This window comes from Condylostylus longicornis, unplaced genomic scaffold (genome assembly GCF_029603195.1).
Source record: "Condylostylus longicornis isolate FDR11 unplaced genomic scaffold, ASM2960319v2 ptg000048l, whole genome shotgun sequence".
NCBI lineage: Eukaryota > Metazoa > Arthropoda > Insecta > Diptera > Dolichopodidae > Condylostylus > Condylostylus longicornis.
The window spans coordinates 19,548,527-19,571,561 of record NW_026578017.1 but is presented as its reverse complement, the minus strand read 5'-3'; the positions used below and the strand labels follow the sequence as shown (position 1 = coordinate 19,571,561).

At 22.2% G+C, this 23,035-nt stretch overlaps 1 protein-coding gene and 1 long non-coding RNA gene across 2 annotated transcripts in view; one reads left to right on the top strand and one right to left on the bottom strand.

The window, feature by feature from the left end:
- LOC129610729 (epidermal growth factor receptor) overlaps nt 1-23,035 on the top strand; it is a 96,841-nt gene that overhangs the window by 58,966 nt on the left and 14,840 nt on the right. The gene's annotated exons all lie outside the window — the stretch shown is intronic.
- On the bottom strand, nt 9,869-11,021 carry LOC129610730 (uncharacterized). Its single transcript, XR_008697106.1, has 4 exons — nt 10,778-11,021; nt 10,463-10,716; nt 10,116-10,382; nt 9,869-10,032 (listed from the first exon to the last, which is right to left on the bottom strand). It is a non-coding gene; the product is annotated as an uncharacterized LOC129610730 (long non-coding RNA).

The following is a 23,035-nucleotide window of genomic DNA, read 5'->3' as shown; positions in this document are numbered from 1 at the left end:
TTTTAAATTTATAGGTTTTAATTAATTTATTGTAATAAAAATTATCCTTTTCCTTAATTTTAACGTATTTTTTATATAATTCTAAAATTAATTATATTTTAATAGAGTAAATGCGAATAATGTCTCTAGGCTCTTATGAGATTCTTGCACAATGAGTTTGTTACAAATCAAATATACGAGAACTGAATTTTAAATACACTAAAGCTGTAGTAATTAAAGACCCAATATCACTCCTAATAATTTAAAAATAGTATTAAATATAAATGTAAACGTTAAAAATCTAATGAATTTAACAAAATATATTTAAAACTTAAAAAATTTTCAAGCGAATTAATTTCAACATTGTCTTGTTATTCACCTTTATCTACCACATTTGATGGTTCAATATTGTTTTAATTTTGTTAGGAATTTTAGAGAATAATTTGAAGTGTACATAACAAAGAATTTCTATATGAAATCAAATATTCTTTTCTAAATAGAAGATAAGAGACAACATATTTTTTGTTTTCTCTTAATAACACAAACTATAAACAACAGCCCCAAAATATTCTTATTTAATAACCATCAATAATTATTACTGAAATTATTTAATATATTCATAATATTATTAGTTATTACATATAGTCGGTACATAGATCATATTTCTTTGAAAACTCATGCTAAAGGTCAAATCTTAACAAAATAAAAACAATTTTTTCAAATTGGCATACTTTTAAAAATGCGAAATAAATGTATAACATAAGAAAATTTTAATTTTTAATGTTTCCATTATTTTAAATAAATATTTACTTGAAAAAAACAAATTGAAAACAAGACGAAAAAAAAATAAAATTTTAAATTTTCTATACATAATACCATAACTAATATAATCTTCAAATAGACCGCCACATAGTTATTATCCGAAAGCTATAATATTACGTACATATATCTACCTATAAGATATTGTTTACCGAACAGATATTTGAAGTGAAGCTGAATATTTTTCAATTCTTTATTTTTTGTGTTTTGTTTGTGCGTTGATTTCCAGGGAAAAATAAAATAAATGGAAAATATTTTTGCTACGGTGTATTACCTTTTGTACAACATTCAAATAACTTAAATGGATCTTTTAAATTTTATCGTATAATGTAATAAGACACAAGGACATGGAAATATTTTTGAAACTATTTGGTTAACAATATTTGAATATTTTTTAAATTTTTTACTTTTTTTTTGTTTTCTTCTCTTCTTTTCTATAGATTTGTTAACAGTTTTTTCTGTTTTTTGTTTTCTGTTTTGGTCTTTCGTTTTTGTTTTAAATTTTTTGAATTAAAGAAAAATATTTTATTTTCCAATTTCGGTTTAAAATGAATTTTTATTTTTTTAAAATAATTCCTTTTGCTTTGAAATTGCATCTACATAAGATCTTAAGGATAAGATAATTTGGTTTTTAGATTTTTGCTTATTTGATTTTTGTTTTTTTTGAATAATTCTGCAGAATTTTTTGCAGAATTATAAAATAACTATTGATTTTGCAAAATATTTAAAGTTTTAAAACAACAAATTTTCATTAAAAAATATATTGGATTTTTCAAAAATTTTGATATTATTGTATTTTAAAATTAAAATAGGCTTATTAATCAATTAATTCAATAGCACGCATGAGGAACAATGTAATAACTTTGGCAAAAAAACAGTATCCAAATTTCAACTTAAATAGTAATAATTGCTAAAAAAAAATAAAGTTTCTCACTTGAGTCTTTTAATTTCATGCTACATACTTGCATATTATCTTGTGCTCTTATTGATGAATTTGAGTCCTGATATTTTGTTTATGTTATTCTCGTGTGTACGCAAAACAACTCGAACTCAAATATGAAGCATTTTAAATCCATTTAATGGCTCATTTACATTAACCTGTAACTTTTTCTAATTTTTATTTTTAATTTACATAAAACAAAATTTCGTTATTTGTTTGTATAGAATTTTTAAAGATTTTTTTTTTTATTTTAAATCAAATCATAGCACAACGAGAGCACGCACGTTTCTTCTGTCAAAATTTAAACCTCAAATAAAAATATTTTCAATTTTTTATTTATGTTTGTACGAGTTAAAAAAAAAATGAATAAACAAAATAAGAAATGCATAACTGCTTTATATATTTCATTCTATATTTATTATTTTACACCAAGTTTGTTTTTTTTGGGAAAGAATGCTAAAAATACGTGGGCTCCAACAGACGTATAAATTACGCATCTATACAATGATCTTACCTTTAACATCTCTTACTTTTATTATTAGAAAAAATCAAAAATTTTTGTAGTGTTTGATTTTATTTGAAGAAAAATTTATCAAAACGATTGAATTTCAATATTTTGAAATTGTAAATTAGAATAAAAATGTTAGAGAGATTTTAAAAAAGGGAGCATAAAATAAGATGATTTATATTTCCTATATATAGTATAATATTATTGTGAATTCGTCGTGATATTTACAATTTAGTTTCTTATGTTGTATACAATAAAATTCTTTGATTTTACTATATAATTTTCTTTTGTTTATATTAGAAGATCATTGTATTTGACTTCCTAAACATTTTATTGAATTTTTAAAATTTAAATATTATGTATATTTTTTTATTTTAAAAATTGAATTATGTTTCCTTCTAGTAAGTAAGCGAAAATCTTTCTATTTCTTTAAAATAATTCAAATTTTATTTATTAAAATATAAAATTTCTTAAAATCTGAATTTCCTCTATATAAAATATTAAAATTTTATAATAAAAGAAAAATAATAAGTTTACATTTGTGTAGGTCTTATCTCTCTCTTCTCTTATTCAGAGAATACTATATTTATATGATTATGTCATTAATGTTAAAATTTCAATAAACTGGCCTTATACACTAAATTTTTTTGCAGTATTCAAATAATCATCTTAAAATTATATAATTGGCTTTCTTGGTTTTATAAAATAAATTTTTAAGCTCACAAAAATAAAAAGAGAATAGGAAAGTTTAAAATAAATATTCCAATGTGGAGTTAAATCATATTACATCATAACAAACTAAGAGGTCCTAAAATTAAATAATTTTTGGTCACAATTCACAAACCATAGAAATTTATCAAAAAAATTATCATATAGCTGTACGCTTTAGTCACCAAAATACTCACTGGTTGAATATTAAAATTTTTCAATTTCGTTTTGGAATTCTTATTCTATATTCTGTTATAACGTATACCAATTCGTTGAAATATTTATCATCAACCCTTATCAGCCGATGTATAGGAATTCTAGTATACAATATTTATGATTTCCCTTAAGTGCTTCACATATTTTTTGTTGCAAGTTCAACAGTCAATCATATTTTATTTTAATAAATTTTTCCTATTCTTTGTTTTATACAAAGAAGCGCACGATATTTAAAATAATTACATACTCAGAAAATATTTCATTATTATTATAACGCTTTTTCTAGTTTTTCAAAAGAAATATTTAATTATCTATACAAAAAAATAAAATCTAAAAGTAATATTAGTTTTTCGAATAAATTTTCGAATATCTAGAGTCATTAAAATTTTGTTTTATTCATTTATTCTTCTTTTTTCTCTCTCTATATATTCAAATTTAATGAATTCAAATTGTCAAGATTATTTTGACCACTCATTCTTTATGTACATTTTCCAACGTCTCAAAATAATAATGCGCTTCAAAGCATAACAGGAATCCAAATCAATCAAACTATCAATATTATTTTCTTTTCACTTCTAATATTAGAACCTTGATATAACAATATATTCAATATTTTTTAAGAATTCCTGAAAAAAAAAACAGCATCAAATTTAAGACAAATTGAGTTGAGCAGTATGCATGAAGTTTTTGTTATTGTTGTTGTTGTAGTTTCAAATGGGCTAATGTCCATCAAAATTTATTCAAAATGTTAAATCCATTTTTTTAACGGGTTAAAACGAATACCTACTCAGAAATAAAAAAAAAATGAAAATATACTCAAATGACTGATGATCAAAAAATGACCAGTTAAAATTGTTCTTTGTAATAGAAAGAGATGCACAGAAAAAGCATAGAGGGGAATACAGACTCAAATTATTAAAAATTTGAGTATATTTAAGAATTGTATAATATGATTTTGAATCGTATAGATATGGAGAACGATGTTATTGAAAATCTAGCTGAAGATTCAAAATAATTAATATTGTCGTTGTAAATGTTGTAATCTCAGTTGGATGTTTCTGTCTTAGAAATTGATACAATTAACATGGTGTTTGAGAAAAATATTTGTAATCTTCTTTAATAATAATATTAATTAACCAGCTTAAATTATATGCATAATATGAAATTTTTAACATGATTAATTTTTGAAATAGATTGATTTAAATTATAATAGATTTTTGGTATTAAAGAAAATATGATATACCGTCAATGCTCTTATATTGTATTTGAAGGATGATATATTAGTTCTCTGTCAATTTAGAACATCTGTTAATTTATTTTGTATTACAATGTTATACCTTGCGTTCTAATGTTATGTAACTGATTACCTTAAACTTGAAATACATATGAAGAGATTTATTATTATTACATGCAATATAAAATCTCCAATACTTATTGTGTAACGAATATTATGCTATATAACAAATACTATATTGTGCCATAAATATTACAGATTTTGAATTGCCTCATTGCGTTGCAATATTATATTCTAAAGTAAATAACTTTAAATTGAATACTATTTGAATGACTTAAATTAAAATTACTTAAGTACTTGAATGCGTTTGCTGTATTTGAACTTTTTTCTGACAATCTGGGAGCTAAAATTCATTCTATAAATTAATGAATTCTATACTGGTAATGTTTATAATATTCTTCAGCTTCACCACATTAATCTTAAACAAACGTATAGGCTTTAAGACAGTGGTCGGCAACGCGTCAAAGCATCAATATTATTTTAGAAAAAATCAACAAACTTAAGCAGACCAATAAATTTAATATGCGCTAACAGAAATACTCGTATAGCGGGAAAACCATTTTACTGAGTAAATTTAGTCTTAACTTGATAGCGAAAATAACACGTTTCTTTTAGCAAGGGTAGCATTATTTTCATTCGCCAATTTGCTACTGTGTAATCGAATAAATGAAATAAACTATGAAAATTTTTATAAAAATTCTATGTATTTTATAAATTCTTAATTTAACTTGTATTTATATGGGAACATGCATTTCAGAAAACTTTTATTTAAATTTATAGTTCATTACTCTACTACCAGAAAGCGTTTAAACAAACAAAAATGAAAAACATATTCTTTTATTTTTCAAAAATCGATTTCTCCATTTAATATTAACAATTTCTTAAATGAATAAGTCCATTAATGGCCCTTTTAAATTTAATAATGAGAATATTTATTAAGTACTTTGTAATTTGCGTTAACCGCAAAACAAAAATTCATAAAATAATTTGAGTTTTCATTTTATCTTTACAACAAAACAACTATTAATGTATAGGTACTTTGTAAATAGTTTTTCCTTTTCATATAGGCATCATACCAAATTAAAACATCTATACGGATATTTTAACAAAATTATTTTGCGGTTTAAGAATTTTTTGTGAAATTATGAAATTTTACTATATAGTACTATGTACTATATGATATGTAGTGATAAGTAGTTATCAATCAAGATACTGTAATCTTCCCGACGTATTAATAAAATTTTTTGAAAAAACTAGTAATACTTGCGCGCATGTTTTATATAAATTACTATTACTTGTCCATGTATAACTAATAAAGGCAGCTTTTGTGTACTGTATCGTTATGGTATCAAAAATAATTTGTATAAAATATCTTCAAATATTTCGGCATTCATTTGATTTTATTCCGATATTAATTGTTAATACTTAATACAATTAAAGTACATAGGTAAGATACTTTTATAAGAGGAAACCCAAAATTTTATGAAGAAAATACAATTAGAAAATTCATTCTTGAATAAATTTTTGAGCTTGTGTTGAGCTGTTATCATTTTTCCAAGGTATTTTCGTATTAGTTGTTTGGATTTTTGATAAATCAAAACTTTAAAGTCTACAATTGTTGTAGCATTCGTTTTAGTTCAAGAAATTTCGGAACCTATCGAAAAATTTTGCTCATTTCTAATGAAATTAGGAATTTTTTTGAAAAGCTTTTCAATATTGCATTCTCTAATTTTAAATATTTAATTTCTCTCATACCACAACACTAGTCGTTAAGGTATTTAAAATGCTAATAAGATAAGTATGTATATATGCACGTACTTGTATATACAAAAAAAAAAAATGCTTCATAGAAAATGTTAAGTACCTTAAATGGACATGGTAATATACCTATAGCTTGTGGCAATATTAAATAAAAGAAAAATTTTTTTTGACGAAGCAAGAACAAAAAAAAAAAGAGAAAAAATTGTAAAAGCAAATAATTTTAGATTTGAACTTTCTTTTTTGTTGAAATCAAGAATAATCCTATAAGAAATGAATAAAAATAAAATTTTAAGTATTTATAAACAGTGCCTATGCATATTATACATATTTCACCTGAGGGAACGTAAATTACTGTGAAAAAAGTTTAAAAATTATATTAAGGTCAACTGATAAATATTATAAGATTTTAGTTTAACGTTTTTGTTTTTTTTGTTTTGTTTAAATATTTTGTAGAACAAAAGAAAATTCCTCTACGGTATAGAAATATAACAGTTAACAAGGCAAACAATTTGGATATTTTCATGAATATTTTAGAGTAGATTATTCATTTAAAATTTTTTCAATAAATAATAATAAGCGACAATATGTAATAATTGTTATTTTTGCTCAAAAACATTATAATTTTATTTAGTTGTAATCTCTGATTTAAAAACTTAATGAAAAACGCAAATATAATTGGAATACCAAATAATTATTTGAAGTATTTTTAATAATGCATTTAAAAGCCAAATAATCTGGGGTAGTTGGTTTGTTAACATGGCCGATACAGTAGGTGCACTGCACCCCCAATTAACTGTTTTGCTTCCATTACCGCGTGATCACAATTGCGAGATTGAGCCTACGATTACAGATGGAGTATTTAAGCCACCCGGTTCTCTTAAGAAATCTATCTGAATGATCGATTCTAATCCTCGATATCTCGTCCAACCCCGTTACTCATTCTCTGCTCATGTAACCCATTTGGCTCCGCCCAGAGTCAAAAGCTCGCATTGATAGTAAGAAGTGATCTCATTTTTGTACATTTCTTGGCAGCTGCCACACATTGTGTTAAAGAGCGGTGCCAGTCTGGCTGCATACTCCTCAAATAGGCAGTATTTTATGTAGATAATCTGCTTAACTTAATTGATTATTAGAATCGAATAATATGTTTAAAATTAATCGAATATTTTACACCTTTGAAAGCATATGTATGTGTTTGCATATGTACCTCAGTATAAAGGATTTTTTATAACATTCATTAGAAAAATATTAAATTAAAACATTAGGGTATTGCCACCTGAACTTTTTAAAAAATTTTACTATTAATTTCATATATATTTTTTTTATCATTTTTTTCCAAATAAAGTTCTACTGTTCCACGTATAAGAATAAAAAATGGACAAAATAAAATAACGAAAAGAATAAAAAATGTTATTTAAAATCCTACAAGAAAAGCCTACATATTTTCTGCTATATAATTTATCTATAAAAATAACACCATGGTGTGCAGTAAACAATAAAAATAACATTTTAAAGAATAATGTTTTTGAAAAATAAAATTGAAAATGTTATTCTGTTATAAGAATAATGAGTTTTAGAACATATTTCTTGACTAGACATCTTCCATATCGCACTATTCTTTCAGCTTTTTCTTTGACACTCACATAATTTAGTAAAGAATTTAAAATCACATGTAAAATTATTGCAAGAATTTTCACTTATTTAAAAGAATAAATTTTAAATCCTATCTGTAAAAATCTGGAATAATTCAAGAACTGCGGTAATATTTTAAATTATTGTAGAACAAATTTCGAATATACAAATTATTTTTCTCCTCAAATCTACATATTTAGAAATGCAAAATCACTTAATATTACATGTAAGTTCAAACAAAAATATTTAGAGGATATGGAAATTATCAGTTTATTACAAATATCATACTCTAATAATTTTGCTTTATGTGAAGCCAACATTTCAAAAAAATTTCAACATTGATTTCAGTAATTATTTTGTTATACTGTATAATTTATTATGTAACAAAAATTATTATGACAATAATATGATAATGAGCAATATTATGTGAACAATAATTTTCCATTATTTTTCAAAATTACATTCGGGCAATTAAGATAAATCTCAAAATATTTACACAATCCATAAAGTATATACAAATGTACTGCACATGCACACATAAACAAATGTACTAAATTTTATATTATCAACCTGTTGATATTAGAGTACCATTAAAATCAGTATTTTTTATTTCTTTTTAGATTATTAGGTATAAATATAGTGTAAAATCTATACACTTATTTTCTGCATTAATTATATATATACATACATACATAGTATAATTTGTATAAATTTCTTTCTTAACTTGAAATCCGGTATGAATAATTTTATGCATTTTTTTTTATTCACTTTTAATGCATAATTTTGTTGTCTATATTGGTACTTTTACATTTACATCGAAAATAATTTTTTACAAATACAATTAAAATAATTAAACAGATTTTTTATTTTTTCAATACAATTTAATTTTTTCAAAAAATTTACAAATAATAAAAAATATAGGAAAAAGATAGAAGAAAAAAAATACAAGTTTTGCCTACACATTACATGTGATTTGTACATAAAATGAAATTTTTTTTTTTGTATTCTCAATATAATGCAAGTTATTTCATAAAATACTATATATACCGTATAGTACACATATGTTTAAATAAATCTTTGTACTAATAATGTACATATATATTTATATTTTACCTGTTGCTTTTGTGTGTACATTCTTAGAATTAAAGCTTTAAATTATTTATTATTAATCATTCATTTTTGGTTTCGAATGTGTTATACAAATTTTTACTCAATATTTCAGGTTAAAAAACTATGAAGATTTAATTTTAATTTTTAGAAGGTGGAATGATATACACTGTAAAAAATTTCTATGGAAATTTACTACGAAAAATGTTGGCACCCGATTTGCCAACATTAACCATAGTAAAAATATAAGGCTGTTGTAATTTTGCAATTCATGATTAATTAAACATTTCAATTGTGTAAATCGTGCATTTTAAGGTGTAAAAAATACATTTGGAACAGTAATCTGTACAATTTCGAGTGTAAAAAGTACATTTGCAAATGTAATTTTTTACTGCTGATAAATGTGAAAATACTTTAAATGGTACTATTATTGCTAATGTGAAAGGGAGAAAATTACCTTTTGATGTTGTAATTTGTTTTTGTTGTAAAGAATTTAAAAGAAATCTATTGAACGGCGATATCCGTATTCATACTTCGTTTTTATTGTTTTAATAATAAATTAATACATTTTTAAACAATTTAAAATAAATTATAAATTTCATTTTAAACAAATACATATTACAAAAATTTACATTCATTTCAAGTTTTAACAAAACAGATATAAAAGATCCATTAACATAACTTTAAAGAATATAATATTATAATAACTAGCCTTTGAATTCACTTATGTATGTTGTGATTATTAAAAAAATTAGAAATTAAATCTAACTTAAATTTCAAATACAAAATAATGTATATATTATATATACTTATTCTGCAATAGATCTCAAAAAAGTTTGAAGCTTTGATTTATTCCGCATGTTTTTTCAGTGAACGACCAAATGTGTTTGAAATATCTATTAGATGTTGTAAACTCTGCAGAGTAAGACTGGCTTCTTTAGGATAACACATGTTAAAATTGAAAAAAAAATATTAAAATCATCTCCAAAGCATCTTCCAAACTTGGTGTCGTGTTACATTGTACTTTTTCAACGAATATATAGAAAACGGTTGAATCTGAATCCTTTTCTAAAATTAGAAGTAAAGTATGAATATGATATGAATGAAGTGTTATAATTATAAAAAAAATTTGTTATTTACTTATAGCTTACGTTATCTTTTAATAACAAAAATGTTTTGTCCATAAAATACTCCAGTGTTTCAGTTTCATCAACTTCCGTCCCATCTTCCTCTAATACTAATTTAGTTCCTTTAATTCCAAAATTATTTGCTAAAATTTAAATTTTTTTTAAAGAATTGATTACCTTCTATTTTATTATTTTACCTTTTTCTGTTACAGATTGTATATTTATTTCTGACATAAAACATTTTTTTATTGACCGTAAGTGGTACCAAATTTTAAAAATTTTTTTCGGCATCTAAGTATATAAAAATAAAAAATCAAAATAAAAAAATTAACTTTTACTTCCACAAATTTATTTAATTTTTAAGCATATACCTGTAATAACTGCTACAACAAATAGGGCACACTTTGTTGTATAAAAGCGTAAATTACGTTTTCAGTTTTGCAGAACTTTATAGGAAACGGAGTTAATAAATTTGAATATTTTATCAGTCTTGGCTCAATAAGTATTTCTTCAACGACATATATGTACGCCTTTGGTGTGTTCTAATTGAATGTCATAAATACATATTTCCATAAAATGCAATTTCTGTATACGTTTCATTTAAAAGTATCGTACTAATTTATTCCTAAAAATACTTTTTTCAATTTACTTAATTTATGTATTTTATAATAATTAATACCGCTTACAATTTTTTTAAGATATATTTAAGTTTTGTAATTTTAAACACTTATGAATTTTCGCGAATTATTATTGATTGTAACTTCACTCACTAAAATTTTTTTTTAAACTAATTTGACAAACAAAATTTTTGACACATACATGTATGTATGTATAAACATGCATCGGCTGTTTTTTTTAAATAACATTAAGCACGTACACATACCCTGCATTTTACGTCGGTGGAACAATTCAAAAAAATTCCGTCCAGAAAAATTCAAATAAATCTCGCATTAAAACAAAATTTAAAAAAAAAATTTATCAATGAAAAATCTCCTTTTGCAATAATTAACGTAAAATAATTAATATATTTTACAAAAACTAAACCTAACATACATAAATTTATATAACGTAATTCTGGGGATACTTGTACGTCAAGTTAAAATATTTGGCATGAAAAAAGTAGGTATATTAATGTATAATAGCTACAACGAAGAAGAAAAAAATCAAGTTTTTGCATGTTTTATAGAAAAGCCGTTATAAGTATTCTATTCACTAGCATTAATACATCCAAATTATTTGAATTTTAATGGCTAATAATGTACTGTCACATACTTCTTGTGTACTCTTCCATTCTGGACTGTAGTTTTTTACTATTTTAATGTAATAATTTACATTAATCGAAGCAATATACAGAAAAATCCGTAATATTGCATTAAGAACGTAAAATTACTCGCCGAAAACAAGGTTTTTGGGATTTTTACTTAATAAATCGTTGTGAGTACTATGAATAATGTTGTAGGAAAAATTGTGTAAAATTACATAAATTTTTTACTGTGTATATATAAATATTATATATACATATATATATTACAATTTCAGTTGATATATATTGTACTTAAATTGATCTTTGTCTTACATATATGAGTCTAAAATATATATACCTTGTATCTTGTTTATTTAAAAGAGAACATGCCATTAATTCATAAAATATTTTTAATTTATTCAATTCATTCATAAATGCAATTATCTATATATATATGTACATATATAAAGCAAACAGATTGCTATTATATATTGCAAAATATCGAATTTATGAATGAATTAAGAACTTTTAAGCAAATCGGATTTTTCTTAAGAAAATTAAAGTTTTTATTAAAAATGGTTTATTTTAAAATTCTTTTCAATTAAATTCAATTGAACTAGATTAAAAGTAATTAACGCCAGCACGTAAATTTTATTTAATTATATATATTGTACATTATATAATAATTTCCTTCCTTCCGATTTTTTTTTTTTCAAAATATATGTGGTCTTATATACAATACTTGAGGCTATTAAAATTTTATGAATGAAAATTTAGCGTAAAATTACAAATACCCTCAAACAACGTTTTTTCTTTAAAAAACCAATTTAATTTAAATATATGCCTTTTATGACATAAGGTGATTTTTCATAGTAAAATGAAATGTACTTTAGCATGTCAAATAATTAATGTTAAAATAACATTAAAATAAAGTCATCGTTATAACTACAAAATCAACCTACTATAAATAATAAATAAAAATAGAAAAAATAAAAAAAAATAATGAAATTTGGTTGACGTTAATCTAATATGTAAAACATTTTTTTTTTTTTTGCTTTTTTTTTTTTTTGTTTGAAAAATGGTTACTAAATAGTTATTTCTGAGAAAAAAAGATTTTAAATATTTATCTTAAAAATAAAATTTATATTTCTAATGAATTCAAACAATTTCTTGGAACGTGCCAATGATTTCATTTTAATTTTATAATAAAATAAGTTATAGAAATATTTTCTATAATTTAGTACAAAAACAATTTCATAGAGATTATTATTTACTATTAAGTTCGACAAAAACTTTAGTAAATTCAGTTCATTTTAGTACAAATACAATTGAATTCTAAGTACAATAATATTTATATTGTGAAGACAAATATTAAATATGTAGATTATTTCAAACATATTTTATGAAAAAGGAGTGTGTATGATGCAATTGTTCTGTGAACCAAGACTTGGTCAACATGTTGAAAATTTTACAATTAGAATTTCAATTTCTCTCCGTAAGTCTTTGAGTTTATACGAAACAGAATTTATATATATATACATATGTTTATATAACTGAAATATAGAGGTCTCAATATATTGAATAGTTCAGAAATCAAAACTGTACATACATACATATGACTTGAATTTTTAAAATAACAGTATAACAATTAAAATATAAAAAAGTAACCAAAAATAATAGTACATAAATTTAATTAAAATTTTTCTTTTTTCATTACAGGTGAGTTATCAACTTATCGTTAAAAGCTGCAATCAAATTATTAAAAACCTAAGAATATAAATAAGTATAACAGTTTGTATTATTTTTATATAGTTTAAAACTTTTTTTGTAAATTCTTTAATATTTCAAAATTTTTTGTCTTGTTTTTCTTTGTCAGTGGAATTGAATGAACTATAAATAAATATACTACATATTACGCATTATAAACTGTTATACAGTCAAAAGAATATTCTATGGCACTTAAATATATATATATATATTAAAATCAAATATAATTTATTATTCAAAATTATTAAAACGCCTCTTATAAATGATTAAACACATCAGTCATTCAATCACAGTTAATAAATAAATAAAACAAAAAAAAAAAATTTGTTATATACAATGTATATATTTGTTTATTCATATAACAAAAATAATTCAATGGAATTATGAACCTACAAAAATATTAAAATAAAAAAGTAAAACCAGTTATAAATTAAACTTTTATCGAAAATTATTGGGTGAAAACAAAATAGCTAAAAAAAAAAAATCAAGGCACACAATTCAGACGCCTACAATTTCTATATAAAAATATACCAAAAAAAAAAATACAAAGCTTCAAGACGAAATCAAATCTTCCAAAATTCAATTCAAATAGAAGTTACGTTAATCTAATGCCAAAAAAAAAAAATGTAAAAGAGAAGAAAACTAAGCCGTCACAAAATTTTAAGAAATAGTGAATTTTATACAAAAAAAAAAAAAAAACAGCGAAAATAATTTTTTTTTTTTGTTCATTCACTTACTACTTTTTTATTAATCAAATTCAAATGAACTTCCAATATATTTTAATGCTATAAGAATAATATGAAGAGGATGCATTAACAACAGCAACAGCCCACTGTTAAAGGCTTTTCATTATTCTTCTTTTCTTTTCTTTTAACTTTTATCACAATTTTTTCATTGCCTTTTCTTATTCTTATTTTGTTTACAAGAAACTACAATAACAATATAACAATTGCTATGTTGTTTACTGTCGTCACAGCAAAACATTGTTATTGTTTTGCTGTTTTTAATTCAATATTCTGTATAACAATACATATTTTTTCAATATATGTACTATGTAATGTAAACACAAACCCTTGCAATGACTTTCAATGCAAGAACATTTGTGGCAACCTATTTACATAAATATTTTCCTGCATTTTGTATGTTAATACATATATATGTATAAGTAAAAGATGCATTGACAGTTTGATTTACTATTATAGTGTTGGTTTTAAAATGCACAGTAGCCTTATAATCTTGTAATCGATAATAATAAACAAATTTTAAAGTCAAAGATTAAATGTTTTTTTATTCAATTGGAATATTGAAATTATGAAAAATGTGAAAACGATGTACGTCATAATGTGGTTACAAAATGTGTATACTTAATAGAAAAATTTTGTAATGGGAGACATAACGAAACTATTATGAATATTGCGATAATATTCATTTTATCTTTAGCCTATATTTCTAGATTCATTTTAACATTAGCATTTAGTTATTTTCAGTTATACAAAACAAAATTACTGTAAAATATCAAGCATGGAGGTATTATTTTTGTTGTTACTCCTAAAGGTATGCTATAAAATTTGTAAATTTTTTGAAAGAACCTAAACCTCCATGCTCATTTTTTTCTAAAGAATGAACTCCATCATATATTTAGTTGCAATTAAGAAATCTATTTGCTGTTAAAAATAACCAAATATTAATTTCCATTATCCCGTCGACAATATAACGTTGGACTATAAAACTGTAGTAGCTAAGAGAGGGAAAATTCTGGATGTACTCTAGCTAAGAAAGAGAAAATATTCTAATCATATCAATCTGTAATAGTTATGTTTAACTTATTTACTAAAAAAAATAATTGAAAAAAAAAACAAATATCTTCGAATTGCTTAAGATTTTCAGTGATATGGTTCATGTTTTTGCAATCGTTAAACCTTTACTCGAAAAACCAGAAGTTAAACACAAGTTAAATTTTTACTATAATTTTTTCATATCAGAGACTAATTTTGAGCACAATATCAATTTGTTCGTAAAATTTCCAATTACATTTCTTTATATTAGATTGTTCCGTAACCAACATTTAATAAAATTATTCAATAATATGAACTTTTCTATTATATAAATTATTTTTGTTATTGTATATTAGTTTTACATAAAATTTTAACAGAAAATATTTTCTTTTATTTGGTAATAATTGCCATTATAGTTGAAAGACACAATATAGGCAAAAGAAAAAATTAAAGAAATCGAATTAAAAGTGTTATACATATAAACCTAAATTTCAATTTTTCAAAATTTTAAGGAGGGATATTGTATTTCAACTGTTAATATTATACTAAATTATAAAAATGTAATTACAATAGAATAAACCGAAGTAAATCCAAATAAATTTTCATTTTTTTTGCTACTTGCGATTATTTTTTTGTATAATCACTTATGTCCGTGTTTATATTCATGTATGTATAACGTGTGTCTAATAATAAATAACTTTACATTAAATTATGAATTAATAATCATTATCATTCCAATGTTATGGATAAAACGATACTATTATAACATTTTCAAATGTATAATAAATAATAGCAATATTTCGAAAATAAAAACACTCCTATATACTATTATAACACTCTATCAAAATGAAAAGTCGCACTGGATTCAAATATCAAATGTGTATTTAGAAAAGAAAATACAATATGAAAAAATTGCAAAAATTATATTTGACACAAAATCTACCAAAAAAATAACTTATGTGTATATTTTATGAGTATAATAGTTATTAAACATTATATCTGTTACTACTCCATAAAATATTAAAAATACAAGAGAAATAATAATGATAACGCGAATATAAGAGAAAAAAATATAAAAGGCTAACAAAATATTAACATAATAATAATTTAAATAGAGAAAAAAAAAATAAAATCTGTCACAATTTTCTGTTTTCTATTTAAAGTGAAATCATATTAAATAAATGTCAAATTTAAATAGATTTCACTTGAGATTTTTGAACAAAAGTTTACCAAAAAAAAAAAAAAACCAACCAACCAAATTATTGAAATTAGACTAAAGATATCATATGATAAATGTTATACATATGAAAATAGTATTTCAACAGAAAAATCTAAAATGAGATCTTTAAACACAAAAATGGCAATCAAAATTCATGATAAATAATAATAATCAAATTCGAGACCAACTTTTTTTAAGATTAAGCTGTGAGGGTGGCAAATATAATAGAAAAAAAAAGTAAAGCAAAAATTTAAAAACTCTACATTTACATATTATGTATGATGTGTGGCCATATACGTATGTAAAAATTTCAAATAATCATATAATTTCAGTCGAAATTTTTACTATATTATTTGAATTCATTATTATAGAATTCCAACCATTTCCAAGTATTTCCATTATGCCTATACAATAATAATCAGTTGAGAAATCAAATTTGCATTGGAAGAGTTGTATAAAAAATCAGCACATTTCTTAATTTTCAGAATTAATTTAGGTGGTAGTTGCATTTTAGCCCAAACTGAAAACTGGATTGGTGCTATATATTTTATCAACAATGTGAGAAAAAATATGAATAGATTATTAAAAATGAGGTAGGTTTAAGAGCTCAACATAATTTATCTATAAAATATATATAAGAATTCTCTTGTTATCTAACGGTTCAACACCATGTTCACCACATAACATTATTTCTCTCAGTATACTATATTGTACATCATATATAATAATTAAGTTAGTCTTAAGAAAGTTACCAAAGAATAAAGACTTAAATAAAATTACTGTCTTTTAATTTGCTGCTAACCAATTGGATACCTCCGTATATACATATATTACGTAGTGTCATTTAACAATAATATTTTTGGATATAATTCCAAGTTGTAGTGGGAAATTTTACTGTATACTTATTTTCTAATTAAAAAATCAGTAATTTAATATTTTTAAAGTATTGTAAATCGAATTGATCCAGAAATTTCAATATTCTGCGTGGTCAAATCTACCAATTTGTTAGTAAATATTATGTAAGTAAGATAAAAGTAGATTTAGTAAACAACTTCTCTTTACAGAAGAATAAATGGCAAATGAATGTACTAAACAGACAGACAATAACGAAACGAAAGAAAAACGTACCAAATTTTTCCAAATTCATATGCTGTACAAGGCAATAATATTTAAATATTTATATAGAATTTTCAAAAACTTTTCATAATTTTATTATAATTTAGCATTAAAAAATTTTGAGATTTCAAAATGAAGTTTTCATTTATGTCACTTTTAAATAAAAATTATCATAATTCAAAATTTTATACAGCTTCATTAACTATTAACATTATTTTTTGGATCACAACATTAATGTTCTGTTAAATCAACAATTCTTGTTTTTTCTTTCAATTTTTATTATCAAATTAAATGACTTCTTGTCTAAGGAATACCAAAAAAAAAAAAAACTGAAAAACCAAGAGACATCTTATTTACTGATGAAATCACAATATAATAGTAAATTATGGTGTTGATGATGATGCGATATACAAATAAAAAGTTTAAATTTACATGATGAGTAATCTCATAAAGTATTTTTTTTTCCTCTTCATTATACTTGGATTTAGTTTTTGCAAAAGTTCGGGGAAATAATACATTCGGGAAGGAAATAAAGGAAATTAATAAAGCCTACATACAAAAGTTTAACTTATTAAAAAAAAAAATAAAGAAAAATTAACAGAACTGGCAGCCAATTTGTTTCACGGGTAACACCTTTATTTAAACAAAAATGGATATTGTGTTTCTAAGAATAATTATTGTCTATGTTATATACGACTTTGTATAATATTAATATAAAAGTTACAAAAAATAATAGAAAGGTTTGGCCTTTGTTAATTCTATTCTCTTGTATAACAAATCTATTAAGATGCTTTTTGTATCAAAAAAAAAACAAGTATTTTAAGAAGATAATAAATTATTTAAAAGTTCTAGAACAGTAATTCTTTGTTATCTGAAATTTTTCAATTCGGTACTTGTCATTAATTCCAGTTTTGAAAAGGAGAATAGTAGTAACAACGTAGAGTCAACGCTCTATATTCCAAATATGAAAACGTAAACTCGACTTCTACATTGAAGCTTTTAAAAATTGCCTAATATATACTATACAGATTGTTTTGTGATTCTTCTTGGAACGATTCCAGATTTTTTTAAAATGTTGCCACAATATTGATTGAATTCGACTAAATCAACTTCAAATACCAATATCAAAAAAATTCTTATAATAAGATTTTTATACAAATTTTTACAAAATTTCCGTTTTAATAATAATAAAAAAATAAACTCAAAAACCCTTCCATATCATTTCCTTTGAATTTTTATTAATTAAGTTATAAATTAAATTAATAAAAATATTTCTAAATTTAAAATTTCAATACAAAAGATTATGCTTTTATATATACGAATTAAATAATTCATTAAAATTAGTCATGCATAAAAAAAGGTTTGATTGTGTTTCTGATAAATTCTAATAAAAATCAAAAATTAATTTTATAATTTTTTATATTCAGTGAATTTACTTTTAAAAAAAATATTATAATAAAAATTTGTGTTAATAATTTTTTATCAGTGCTATAAATTTCGAAACAAATTTTCTACATTATTAGCCAATCAAATTATAATTTGAAGGATATCATATTTATGCATACATATGTAGACATATTAATTTTATTTGGAGATTTTATATTGCTTTTTAATGTTATTAATACATTATGAACACACATAATTTATATTAACATTTTAATTATTTGCAATATAAAGAAATTTAAACCGTATGGGTGGTCCTTTGTGTATTTGTTTAAGATATCGGAATTGAGACATTTTTTTAGAATTATTTATATACTGACAAAAGGATTTTATTATGATTTTTCTCTTTAATTATTGAAATATTAAATAAGTAATTTTTCTATATTAAAATTATTTCTTTATTAAAATTATTTTGTTAATGAGTAATTAATACTACTGTAGAATAGTTATTATGCTTAATAATATACGTATGTAATATTATTAAAGAATTGGCCTTATGTAATTTAGGTTTTCTCTCTCATATATGAAATTTACAATGATTTGTATGATTTGCTATTATAGTTTGAAAGAAACAGTCGGATTTGTTGTTAGTAGTTCCATATATATTGTGTATTGAATTATGATTTCAAAAGAAATTAAAATTAAAATTTTATTTGCTCTAAAATATTTTTATTTGCTACAAAAATTTAATTATATTATAATTTTTAATATATATATATTGTTTAAATAGATATTAAATGCAGCTAATATTATGGTGAATTAAGATTAATATAATCAAGAGTATAAGCAAATTTAAATATTTAATTTTTATCATTCGAAATTATAAAAGCAAAGCAGTTTACTGTTGTAATATTAATTATTTAGTATAATATAATAATAGTTCTTTAGTTATTAATACTAAAAATATTTGATTTCTGTTATTCTATTATAATTATGGAATATTGTGTTATAACATATTATGTTATATTATATAATATTCTGTTATAATATAAAAATTTCCAAATATTTTCTATTTTTAAAATAAAGTCAATTTAATTTCAATTTTTAATGCAACAAAATTTTGCATTGCACAAAAATATTTTTTTATACCAGTCAATTAAAATCGGTCTTACGGAATATAATAATGCGCTAGTGTAGTAACATTATGATACTCGAATTTTGTAATATCAATTTATAGTCTACTTTAAAATGAAGATTAAAATAAAATTAAAAAAACAGAAAAATATCATAAAAATTGCCTTTAAAAAGAATAACGAATGTGTAACTATTACCACCCACCTATTTTCAAGGTAATTTTTAAAGTCTTTGGATACAAAAGAAAAAGATAAACAAACCATTTTTCTTTCAGCTTTTTTTTTCATATTCTCTTTCTTTACGTCTTTTTTCTTTCCTTTTTATGATTATGCAATTCTCGTTTTATTGAAATTTCAACTTTTTCTTAAAATTTTTAAATTAATTTAAAATTTAAGTAAAAAAAAATTACGATCGATTTTACCGATATTGTAAGGAAAATTTTTAAAAAAAATTCTTAAAATTAGGGTTGGATTTTAAGTTTTAATTGCAGTTCCGAAATGGATATTGGGTTCGTGTATGGTAACATTTGACTAACTCAGCCAATATACATAATAATTTATTAAGTCAATTACATTACACAGTTATAGATATTGATTTTTTCGATGTTTCGGTATAGATTTCATAAAGTTTTGAATTAAAATTCGAGCATTTAGTGAGATTTAGTCAAAGTAAATATCACTAGATTCGATCAGAATCAGAACCAAAACAAATTTTTAGAAAACTAACTTTAATATAGATTCTTATTTTACAAAATTTCAATATAAAAAAATAATTAAATCCAGATTTTAAGGAAGTTAAATTTTAAAAAACACAAATTTATTTTTATAACAACAAGTGAATGTTGCAATTTAAGTAATTTTGAGAAAGCAGAAAATTACTCTGTATAATAGATAAATCCCTTTTAACTTCATCTAAGTTTTAATATTATTAATTATACTGGAACATTTTCAAACAGACATATGAAACTGACATTAAAATTCATTAAAATGTTTTACCCCGACTTGTTAGTATTGATCTTATAGATGCGATGCATATACACACTTTATATATTGCTATTATATACTGTTACAAATAACGTACATACATACGATATATAATTATTACATAAAAAAATATTAAAGAAATTTTTAATAAATGCAAAAAAAAAATGGGAGCGGAAAAGAAATCCAGTAAAATCTGTTAAAATAGACTATATAGCAATTTAATTCAATTACAATCCTTTGTTTTAAAAAATTTTTTAAATTATTTCAGAAGTTGATTGTATTCATTAACTATAACTATATTTTATGTATATATATACAAGTATATTACACATAAATATTTTTACATGGGTTATTTAACCTATTATTTTTGATTTTATTTTGCAATTTTTTTTTCTCTTTTCATATATTAATGAAATGAAGCTTGAATAACAAACCAATACTAAAATTATATTGGATGGTGGACGTTAAGTCTAAATCCTATAATGTTATGATTTGATTTTTATAATTTTTTCTTTATCAAAAATACTTAAAAAAACCCCAACATTTATCTTAATTTTTGCTTTTAATTTAAAAATTTTAACAAATTCATATTATTTTTAATGGGTACATTTCATATTGAGTAGTATAGAACCTTTTTATGATTGATAGCTTTTCATTTCACAAAAATTTAAGTGATATTTTTAATGACTTTATTATACAGACAAGACAACAAAAAAAAAAAATTATATGATTTAAAGTGAATGAGATTGTGACAAGTGTAATAACCTCAGTTCCAAAATAACTTTTTAAAAATCTGGTTAATTTAAGAAAAAAATGGCAATTATTTTGGAATAGCTCATTTATTATTCACTTGATATATGTTAATATTTTTATATGAGAATATTACAGTGAATATAGTGTGAATCCATAATGATTCCTTTTAGTTTAAAGTAAATGAAAATTTTCATTGAAATATTAAATTATTAAAATTGAGTTTCCAAATTTTCTGATTCTGTTGTCACAAAATCAATTTTAAATTAGGATTCATGGTCTTTGGTTAGTCTTTGTAGCAATTAGAATATAACTAATTTAAAATAAATGAAAATTAAAATATTGAAAAGTCGACTATGCGTAAACAAGCAATTTTTCGAGTAATATCATTTTTTACTCATTATTTATTAAAAATATTAATTTTAATATTAATTAAACTAAATATCTTACATTGTGATTTTTGTATTGTTGGCACATATTAATTAATTAATAAGTGTATCTATTCTAACAAAAGATTTAAGTGAGAAACTTTTTTACACAAATAATGTGCGAATCAATTGAAATTGCTTCAAATTTTTTCTTTTTTTTTTAAAATAAAATATGATAATTTTAATAAATTTTCAAAAATAACTTAATTATAAATGAATTACAAATGAATAAAGCAATAAAATAATCATTTAGGTAGGCAAGTAATAGCAAATATTTATAATTAAATTTTAATTAAAAAAAAAAAAATCAAATTTACAATATTTTAAAATAGTTTGCCCATTAGCAATTCTTTTGACCAAAGTTTTATAGTTTCAAGGTTACCCAATTTAATTTTTTTTTTATTATTTTGAATTAATAGCTTGTAATTTTAGATTTCATCTTAAATTATTTACCAAGAAGACGTGTTAAAACGGTTAGCTGATTTTTTAAAAATTTCATTGTCTCTCATTAAATTGAGAATTTTTTTTCCATTCAATATTATTTTTTTTTTTTATTTTTTATACAATCATTATTTATTGTAATTTTTTAATAGTAAAGTAAGTAATTAACCTAATTTTTGTGTTATTGGAATTAAATGAATAACCCAGTTGGATATTATATTTTCCTTTTTTTCTGAAAACATATACGCTTGTATATACCTATATACAGAACTATAGTATTTATAAAGATGCCCTAGTTTTTCTTTTGTTTTATAGTAACTTTGATTGCGATACTTGATTGAATGTTGTACTTTTTTTTTTAATTTTATTTTGATTAAAACATTGTCTTATAACACTCACCTTAATTTATATGTTATTTATATGTTTTGAAGGTAATTTTAATCGAAAAGCTTCTGTTTCTTAAAGATTTTGATTTAATGACTGATTTAAGTAACACCTTCTAATTGATTTTGTTTTTTTCTCTTATTTTTTTGTAATTATGTATTATGATTTGCTATTAACATAAGATTATTTAATGTACCGAGATAATTGTATTCCTTTTTTCTTATACTGCATTATGAGAGCTGTACAAAATAATTGTGAAAATATTTAAGAAGTTTAATATATAAAATTACTTAATCTTTCGATATTTTTTCGTTACGTGTT